Raw genomic sequence first — 11,086 nt, 5'->3', positions numbered from 1 at the left:
ATTAGTGGAGCCTCTATACAGGCCCAGGCAGAGAGGGAACCTTGTTAACATTAACTGTTCCTCTCAGATCTTTGCCCAGTCAGGAGAGAGCAGCACATCCTGGGATGGCCTCTCTGCCCAGAGCAGCTACAGTGGACAGCATAGCAGCCCCACCCTCACAGGGCCAAGCACGTGAGAGGCCATGGTGCCCCAGGTCAGAGGAAGGGAGGGAATTACCATCTCCTACCAAAAGGGCAGGACCAGGTTCCTGGCCATAAGGAGGGCACTTTGCTATATCTCAATGTCAAGGGCCCTGTCTGAGAGTAATTGCCAGTCTCTAGCAATGTCTCTCAATCTAATTTAATGAGCCCAGGAGGCCTGTTTAAAATGCAAAGACGGAGGCAGTACTCTCAGTAGTGATCTAGGAACCTGTATTTTTAACAAGCACACTTTTTTTTTTTTTTTGAGACAGAGTCTTGCTCTGTCAAACTAGGTAGAGAGAGTGCCATGGCCTCAGCTTAGCTCACAGCAACCTTAAACTCCTGGGTTCAAGTGATCCTCCTGCTTCAGCCTCCTGAGTAGCTGGGACTACTGGTGCCTGCCATAAGGGCTAATTTTTCTATTTTGTGTAGAGACGGGGGTCTTGTCCTTGCTCAGGTTGGTCTTGAACTCCTGAGCTCAAGCCATCCTCCCACCTTGGCCTCCCAGAATGCTAGGGTTACAAGCATGAGCCACCATGCCTGGCCTCAGAACCACACTTTAAAGAATACTGGTGTGATGTTTGCATGTCCAGAGTACTAAGTACAAAATCAGGCATACAATAGGTATACAATACATGCTAATGGATGGAATGAATGAATGAGGGAGAGAGCAGAATATGAACAGACTACTAACCTGAGCAAGACATCTGCCTTCCTCCGGGAATTCCCCCCTCAGGGAAAAGATGGGCCTTTCATCTCTGGTTCTCTCCCTTCTGTACCTAGGACCAGACTTTTCCTCCTGACCTTGCAAGCTGCTGTCTAAATTCTATGGGAATTTTACTCCATGCAGAAGAAACCCCACAGAGCCCCTCTCCCTCCTCAAATCTGTCCAGGGAGATCAGGGATCCCTAAGGACTTTACTTCCATAAAAAATGAAAATACAAAGTTTTGCCTATGTTGTAATTTCCAGAGTTCTAGACCCTGAAGCGATTCCTGACTAAGGATTCCTACGGGATGTCCCTTGACCTGCTTACATCCCAGATCTGGATGAAGGCACAGGAAAGACAAGGAGGAGGGTCTGGACCAAAGGACAGGCTCTGTCCCTGGGGCTGGAGGCTAAGGTTTGGCTCTTGGGTTTCTTGCCCATTCTGGAGAGAGCCAAGAGTCAGGGCAGCAGAATTAGAGCTGGAGGTCTGAGGGTCTTGTAGCAGGAAGCAGCAAGGTGATCCAGGAGTGTCATGAAGCAAGACTCCAAACTTGCTCCGGGACCTACAAGATAGTGAAGACAGCAAAGAGAGGCAAGAGAAAGAGGTTTTACTAAACTCTACTTGGCATAGGCACAGTGCTAATTATACACTGCATCGCGTTTAGTCCCCATCGTAGGCCACTAGAGTAGGTGTTAACATCCCCTCTTTAACATGAGGAAGAAGGACTCACCAGTGTAGGGACAGGGTTCCCTCTTCATCTTCACTGGCCTACCTTCACACAACAGCCAGCAAACTGCAGAACCTGGATGTCAAGATCAGGCCTTACAAACACCAAGGCCAAGATCCCGTGCCATCCTCATGCAGGGGACTGGGAAAGGTACAAACTGCAAACCCACTCCCTCCTGAGGGATGCTTCTTGGCCTGTGTCCTTAGTTGCCACTGACAGCCCTTTCACATGTTCTGTTCTGTTATTTTCTTCCCCCACAACCCCTGAGAAAGAATCTCAGTCTCTTGCCCTAGGTAGAGTGCTGTGGCGTCACAGCTCACAGCAACCTCAAACTCCTGGGCTTAAGCGAGTCTCTTGCCTCAGCCTCCCAAGTAGCTGGGACCACAGGAGTATGTACCACCATGCCTGGCTAGATTTTCTTTTCTTTTCTTTCTTTTCTCTTTTTTTTTTTGAGACAGAGTCTTACTTGTGACCCTTGGTAGAGTGCCGTGGCACTACAGGCACCTGTTATAGCACCCAGCTGTTTTTATTTTATTTATTTATTAATTATTATTATTATTTGAGACAGAGTCTCACTTTGTCATTCTCAATAGAGTGCTGTGGTGCCACAGCTCACAGCAACCTCAAACTCTTGGACTCAAGTGATTCTCTTGCCTCACTCAGCCTCCCAAGTAGCTCTGACTATAGGCGCCCCCTGTGATACTCAGCTATTATCAGGAGTGGGAGGTCTCAATCTTTCTCAGGCTGGTCTTGAACCTGTCAGCTCAGGCAATTCACCTGCCTGGGCCTCCCAGACTGCTAGAATTACAGGTGTGAGCCGCTGCACATGGCCCATTCTATTAGTTTCAAGAAATGAGAGAGGAATCCTGAGCAAGTGGTAAGAACCAGATTCTGAACCCCTCTGCCTGCCTTATCCCAGATGGTCTCAGCCAGGTACCCCATCTCCAACCACCACCACCTCGGATCTTGGGGTGGAAAGTTGCTTTGGTCTTTTCTGACTTGTTCAAAGCATCTAGGGCAACTGGGAGGGTGGAGAGGAACTTGGAGAACTAGTGTCTGTGTAGATGTTTAAGAGGTGCAGCAAGCACAGCCCAGAGCTGGAGTTAGACTTGGGTTCAAGGTCTGGCCCTACCTCTTTCTGATGTGACCTTGGACAAGTACATTCAGTGTCCAAGTTCAGATAGCTCATCAGAACAGGGCTGGGATCCTACAAATACCTCTTTCCCTTGGACATGTACATTTACTTTTCTGAGACTCAATTTTTCTACCTATTAAATGAGAAATAATACCTGCTTCCCAGAGATGTTATAAGAATTAAGTAAGATAATGAATCCAAAGTTCCCAGGCTCCACAGTAAGCAATCGATAAACAGTGACGTGATTTCTCCCCACTTCATTTTTAATAAGTGGGGTATTTGGGGAAAGTCATTTGAAATTCCAAATAGGAGACATAGAATATGATAAATAATTTGTCCCAGCTGGGATTTGATTGAAGCATCTTCTTTCATCTCTCATAGAAATCAGAAGAGCATCCACCTCAAAGGTTGTTCAGGATTAGATGAGAGTTCATGAAAAGCCTAGGATATTCTCCTGCAGAATATTATCAGCACGTATGAATGATTCCCATTATTGGCTGTATTCCCGATTTGCACACACTATCTGCTGGTGGGAGAAACTGTTCTCACTGAGGAAAAGGTGGAAAGTTTACATTCAAGTCAAGGAGCTTTGTGTTGTACAGGAGAAAGAACTTTCTGGTTGAAAGCTAGCGCTAAGATCCTGTATTTGCAGAGTAGTAATTGAGTCCCCTCAGGATATGATAAGGTCTTTTCCCTTCACAGACATTAAAAGAGAGAGGGGACACTCTCAGAAGCTGCTAGGTGGCTGGAGGCATGAATTGAATGAAGTGTGTATGCATAGCATTGGATCTCTGCAAAAAGCATCAGAATCACAATGTGTAGCCTCCTATAAATCTTTGCTACGAGATCACATAGGAGAGAAATAACAACAAATAAATGATTACGGGGTTAGAATGAACTGTCAACTGTTTGCACTGTGGGTTGCTCTACAACTATTAAGATGTGTGTGTGTGGCCAGGCACAGTAATCCCAGCACTCTGGGAGGCCGAGGCGGGTGGACTGCCTGACTTTACCAGTTTGAGACCGGCCTAAGCCAGAGCGAGACCTCATCTCTAAAAATAGCTGGGTGTTGTTCAGTCACCTGTAGTCCCAGCTACTTGGAAGGCCGAGGCAAGAGAATCACTTGAGCCCAAGAGTTTGAGGTTGCTGTGAGCTACGATGCCACAGCACTCTACCAAGGACAACAAAGTTAGACTCTGTCTCAAAAAAAACAAAACAAAACTATTAAGATGTGTGGACTGTGTCAACATATGGAAATACATGTATTAAGTAATATTGAGAAAAGCAGATAATAGGGTGTGCAGTAATGATTTCCTAAGAGCCACAAACCTCAGAAGATAATTTGAAATAATTATTGATCAGATTTTATTTTCTTTCATGTGGCTTAAAACCATAATAATACATTTTTTAAAAAAGAGATGACTAGGTGGAGCAGGAAATATTCAGGCCAGTGAAATCATCTGTATGATACTGTCAGGGAATATTTATCCAAACCCATAGAAGGTGCAACACCAAGAGTGAACTTATGTAACTATTGGCTGGGGTGATTATGATGTGTTAGTGTAAGTTCATCAATTGTAACAAAGTTACCACTCTAATGTTGGATGTTTTATTTTGTTTTGAGGCATAATCTCAAGCTGTTGCCCTGAGTAGAGTGCTGTCCCATCACAGCTCACAGCAACCTTAAACTCTTGGGCTTAAGCTATTTTCTTGCCTCAGCTTCCAGAGTAGCTGGGACTACACACACCTGCCACAATTCCTGGCTATTTTTTTTTTGGTTGTAGTTGTCATTGTTGTTTGGCAGGCCTGGGCTGCCTGAACCTGTCAACTTTAGTGTATGTGGCTGGTGCCCTAGCTGCTGAGCCACAGGCATGGAGCCAACTAGTGGGGGAAGCTGATGGTGAAGGAATCTGCATATTTAGAGACAGAGGACATATGGGAACCACTCAATGTTGCTGTGAACCTAAAACTGCTCTAAAAAACAAGGACTATTAAAAAAAACTTTTTTTTTTTAACTCAGTCTTGCTCCATCACGTGGGCTAGAATGTCATAGCTACAGCCTACCTCATAGCAACCTCCAACTCCTAGGCTCAAGTGATCCTCCTTCCTCAGCCTCCCAAGTAGCTGGGATTACAGGCCCCAGAGGATATACCTGGCTAACTTTTCGATTATTAGTAGAGATAGGGTCTCTCTCTTGCTCAGGTTGGTCTCAAACTCCTCTTGGCTCAGCCTCCCAGAGTGTTAAGATTATAGTTGTGAGCCCTATCTATTAAAAAATTGTAATCCCTACCGGGATGTTAATTGGAAATCCACTAAATGTATATATTTTTATCATTTTGTTTTTCCATCAATAAACATGGTATATAATTTATTTGTTCAGAAAAATAAATCTTTAAAAAAGAAGTCACCATAGCGAGGGTGGTTCTGAGATCCCCAGCTTGGGAGAGGGAGATGTTCCTTTTTCCATTAGATAAGGAACTGGGCCCTGACCCTCCCTTTCTGAGTAATGCTAGGCCCTTCTTAGCCTTGCTGGCCTGAGTCCTGATGATACCATCAGTGAGATAGGAGCCAGAGATTTAAAGATGCTAACAGGGCCTGCAACAGCTGTGACAAGAAACGGAGACAAGCTAATGGCTCTGGGCAAAAATGGCCCCTATCCTAGTCCAACATGCTCATATTCAGCCTCTTGATAAGAAGGCAGGATGTCTCATGCCAAGCTATGACAGGTACGATCATTTAGCAAGAGCAATAAATCACGAGGCTAAAAACCCAACTCCTTTGTTTTTGTAGGATTTTTTTTGGTTTTTTTTTTTTTGGCCGGGGCCAGGTTTGAACCCACTACCTCTAGCATATGGGGCCAGCGCCCTACTCCTTTGAGCCACAGATGCCACCCAACCCAACTGCTTTTTTTTCTTTTGAGACTAGAGTTTCACTATGTTGCCCTCGGTAGACACAGCTTACAGCAACCTCAAATCTTGGGCTTACGCAATTCTCCAGCCTTAGCCTCCTGAGTAGCTGGGACCACAGGCACCTGCCCCAACACCCAGCTATTTTTTGGTTGCAGTTGTCATTATCAGTTAGCTGGCCCAGACTGGACTCCAATCCACCAGCCTCGGTATTTATGGCGGGCGCCCTACTCACTGAGCTAGGGGCGTAGAACCTACCAACTGCTTTTTTTAAGTATTATATTTTCTCAGGGCTTTGCGCAACGGAAACGGTATTTACCCACTAAATGTAATTGACACAGGGCACATCACCCTGTCAGATCCTGTTCTCTTGCTGTAGGCATACTAAGGGCTCTGCAGACCAGTGAACAAGCTCCTTCTCGGAGGTCTCTGAGTGTGTGCCTTGGTGATGGAGCTGTCAAGGCATAGAAGGTGGGGAGGGGGCATAGAGGGACAGATATCTGTGTCCCCCATGGTCTGCACCATGCTCCGGGATTTTCCAGGCTGTGGGGGCAGCACTGACACGGGAGAACAGAGCCTGTGGTTGGTATATATGTATGTACATATGTTTGTATGTATTTCTGAGACAGAGTCTCACTCTGTTACCCAGGCTAGAGTGTCCTGGCCTCATAGCTCACAGAAACCTCACACTCCTGGGTTTGATTCTTCTGCCTCAACCTCCTGACAAGGAGTTGGGACATACAGATGCCTGCCACAATACCTGGTTAGTTTTTCTGTTTTTAGTAGAGACAGGGTCTTGCTCTTTCTCAGGCTGGTCTCAAATTCCTGAGCCCAAGCAATCTGCTTTCCAGAGTGCTAGAATACAGGTGTGAGCCACCACACCTGGCCTGATGTGGTCTTCCTTTATGAGGTAGCCCAGTGTGCTCTGGGAGGTCCCGATTCTCCGTGGACCACAGGGTTGGCAGGGAGGGACTGTGCCTTAGAGTCTGTCCCCACAATAGAGCACCAGGTGCACAAGGCTACAGAAATATGGTTGAGCAACCTCTGCGTAGAAGGCACTCAGGCTGGGCAGCAGGTGGTTCAGGACACAGAGACTCTAAGGGCAGACAATGAAATGGAAACCCCCTGTGGTGTGAAAGAAGGAGACTAGGCCTGGCTTCAGAATGCCAAGCTTCTCACTGGAGTGGTGCCACTTACAGCTGGCCTAGGTTCTTTAGTATCCTCCAGTTTCAAACACAAGTGCTATGAAACTATTGTAACAAAAGGCAGAGTGTGAAACGCACCTGAAGAGCTACCCAAAAAGTCATCTAAGGGCTTTTTTTTTTTAGAGAGAGAGTCTTATTTTGTCACCCTCAGTAGGGTGCCATGGCATCGCAGCTCACAGCAATCTCCAGCTCTTGGGCTTGTTACAATAGTTTCAAAATAGTCTGTTAAAATAGTTTCCAGCTCTTGGGCTTGTTACAATAGTTTCAAAACAGTTTGTTACAATAGTTTCAAACATAAAGTTCTATGAAACTATTGTAACAAAAAGTAAAGTGTGAAAAGCACCTGAAGAGCTACCCAAAAAGTCATCTAAGGGCTTTTTTTTTTTTTAAGAGACAGTCTCATTTTGTTACCCTCAGTAGAGTGCCATGGTGTCACAGCTCACAGCAACCTCCAGCTCTTGGGCTTAGGTGATTCTCTTGCCTCAGCCTCCCGAGTAGCTGGGACTGCAGGTGCCTGCCACAACACCTGGCTATTTTTTGTTGCAGTTTGGCAGGGGCCAGGTTTGAAGCCGCCACCCTCAGTATATGGGGCCGGCTCTGTACTCATTGAGCCATAGGTGCTGCCCGTCTAAAGCCTTCTTTACCAGGCTTCCCAGTCTCAACTGATAGTGCCATCAGCTGCCCAAACCTGATCTAGGGGTTGTCCTTGACTTCTCCCTCCCACTTGCATCCTACTCCAGAGAAACATCCAGTGCTGCTTCCAAAATGCAGCTGAAGTTCGGCACCTCCCTATTCCCCACTGCCACCACCACAGTTCAGATCACCTCTCATCTGGATGGCGATAAGCCATGTCCAGAGTGATTTTTTTAAAATACAAGTCTGATCATGTCACCTGCTTACGTAACACCTTTCAATGATTGCCTGTTGCTCTTAGGAAAACAAAACAAGGCTAAACCCAAATGCCAATCTTGCCTATAAGGCCCTGAAGTTTTTGGCCCCTGCCCAACTCTCCCCCTATGTCACACCCAGGATACTTGGTGAAGTTTCTGGGAAGCCCTCCAGGCTCAGTTCCTGTACACAAACTGTTCCCTTTGCCTGGAACATTCCCTTTGCTGATCAATCCTGATTCTTTCTTTCTTTTTTTTTTTTTTGAGACAGAGCCTTAAGCTGTCACCCTGGGTAGAGTGTCATAGCGTCACAGCTCCTCACAGCAACCTCAAACTCTTGGGCTTAAGCGATTCTCTTGCCTCAGCCTCCCCAGCAGCTAGGGCTACAGTTACTCGCCACAACACCTGCCTATTTTATGGTTGTAGTTGTCATTGTTGTTTGGCAGGCCCAGGCTGGATTTGAACCTGTCAGTTGTGTATGTGGGTGGCACCTTAACCGCTTGAGCTACAGGCACCGAGCCCTGATTCTTTTTTTTTAAAGTCTACACTGTACTCAGCAAAACCTCCCAAGAAGGCCCCCTGGTCTAGGCTAGAGCCTCCACTAGTTCTCCATGGTACTGTTAATGAAAGCTGCAGTTTACATTTTTGGTTTTGCCAACGTTTGTTTAAGGCCTGCTTTTCCTGCACCTATAGGTTCCATCTCTGGGTTAAAGCTTTGCTGCTCCTGCCTTGTTCCATGGCTGTGCCCACAGCATCCAGCACAGTGACTCACTCTGCGTGTGCTAGATGAGTGACTAGGGGAATGCGTGAATGACTGAGTCTCCGGGTGAGGGAGCAGGAAAGGCCTCATGGAGGAATTGGTGGAAGAGGCAATAGTTAGTTATTCATATATTTGGGAACTTCAAGAGTCATGGGCCTGGAATTATGAGCTGAGAGCTGCCTTAACTTACAGCCCTGATCATAAAGGCTTCCTTTTCCTTCCTGAAAATCATTGATCCAGCCCACCTCCAACTAACTTCCCCTCTCCTGGTTTTCTGCCTGGGGCCCCAGCCGTTCCCACTTCCCGTCCCTTTCCACTCACTCTCTGTCCCTGCCAGCTCTCTCTCCAATCCACTTTCCCACCACACCCTTGGTTGATGTAACTGCATAATTGGGTGATGTCAGAAAGCTCATTCGTACTTCTACTAGGGCAACGAAGTGTCTGGAGCTTTGCGATTGGCCTTGAGAGGCAGAGGGATGTACCCCCATCCCACCTCGGTTCTCCTTCAGGCTCGAAGCACAAGTCTCCAGCCCTACCCAAAAGGGAGGGCTGTAACCTAACCCAAACCAAACAGCTACCCACAAAAAGAAACGGGAAGAAAAATCTTTCCCCTGGTGCAAAGACAAGCTCCCCGTGGCACTCTCCCCATGTCCCACAGAGGTGACTGGTTCAATTTCTCTGTCTTCTACAGGGTCCTGTCAGCACCTGTTCTCTTGGGCACAGACTGAGAGATGGCATGACATTGTTCTTCCTGCCAAATTGAGGCGGGGGGGAGGGAAAAAGCAAAGGGGAGGTGCTTTTCAAGGTTTTGACGTGCCTTTCCCAGTTTCAGAGGTCTCAAGCAGCATAAAAATAAAAGACCTACAGGATAAAGAGAAAATGTGTTTCTGAAAGTGTACGTGTGTGCATATGTATGCGTGCTGGGTAGGACTTGTACAATCAAACAAGGACTTAGTATTTGAGACAATGGGAAAGAAACAGTATCAAATGATGATAGCTACCATTGACTGGGCTTGGGCTACATGCCAAACACTTTGTAAAATGTTTTATGTACAATATTTCATTTACTTTTCAAAACAACTCAGTGAAGGAAGCATTCACGCACCCATTTTACAGATGAGGAAACAAGCTCATGCGTCACACACCTTAATAGGGGCCAAGCTCCAAGACTGAAACCCTGCTGCCCTTGCCAGGAACCACTACTGGCAACTGCTTTCCAAGAGCTAGAGCTGAGAAAGTAAAGGAAATTGGTTTACGGTGTGGCAGAGGGCTTGCGATTAGACATAAAGAACTTTCTGACAATGAGGGCTGTTTGGCTGTAGTCAGGGTAATTAGGCTTGTTAGAACTCTTCCTCTGAGGGCCTTTACATTTAAGATGAATGGATGCTTCTAAGCCTGGATGGTTTAAGGGAAGTGCTCTCTGTTCACAGCAGGGGGCTGGCCTGTTTGACCTAACTGACAGCCTCACTGGGGCACAGGGCTGGCCTGTTTTGACCTAACTGGCAGCCTCATGGAGGATACGAGATTGCCACACTTGAAACCGTTAGATAACAGGAGAAGATAACACAGAATGTGTGCCCGAATGGGACTGGAAGAAAGGACAGGCTATAGACAAGCAGACGCTACTGTGGTTAAAAGCCAAGGGCTTGGGCGGTGCCTGTAGCTCAGTGGGTAGGGCGCCAGCTACATACACCGAGGTTGGCGGGTTCCAACCGGGCCTGGGCCAGCTAAAGCCACAATGACAACTGCAACCAAAAAATAGCTGGGCATTGTGGAGGATGCCTGTGGTCCCACCTACTTGGGAGGCTGAGGGAAGAGAATCACTAAAGCCCAAGAGTTTGAGGTCACTGTGAGCTGTGACTGCACAGCACTCTACCCAGGGTGACAGCTTGAGACTCTGTCTCAAAAAAAAAAAAAGCCAAAGGCTGTAGTCAGGCAGGCCCACTTGTGTTTGAGTCTCTGCTGGTTTTACTACTTTCGTGACGTTGTATATGTTGTTGCCTAATCTCTCTAAGCTTTGGGTGCTTAGTCAGTAAAAAGAGGCTAACAATAGAACCTATTTGGGGTGGTTACCATGAGAATTAAATAAGATGAACCATATAAAATAACATGGCACAGAACCTGGACACAATGAGAATCCAATGAGTGGTGGCTGCTGTACTAATAATTGTTACTGTTGGAGTCCAGAGGTAAGAGAGAGCAGTGCCCAGTAGAGCTATAGGGAGGTAAGCAGCTGAGCAAGTCTTCCTGGGAAACCTTGGAAACCTTGGAGTTTCATCCAAACTTTTTTCTTCTCTGCTGTACATTGGAAGAACAAGAGTTGTCTTGGGCCACATGTTAAATACACAAACACTAATGAAAGCTGATGAATAAAAGAAAAGGTCCATACAGACTTTTCACCTGACATTGCGGATAAGCAAAACAATCCTCAAACAATCTGCCCCCAGCCCAGTAGCCTCAGGTTTGGCACCCCCGGGTCTAGAGCTTGAAGAGTTGGTTAGGTTAAACCAACAGGAAGGAAGAGGAACAGAGGCAGATAGTTCTCATATAATGGAGTGAGATTTCAAATGCCCCAGAATT

This window comes from Otolemur garnettii, unplaced genomic scaffold, assembly GCF_000181295.1.
Source record: "Otolemur garnettii isolate 467f Iridium unplaced genomic scaffold, OtoGar3 scaffold00108, whole genome shotgun sequence".
Classification (NCBI taxonomy): Eukaryota; Metazoa; Chordata; class Mammalia; order Primates; family Galagidae; genus Otolemur; species Otolemur garnettii.
Note: the sequence above shows the minus strand (reverse complement) of the source record.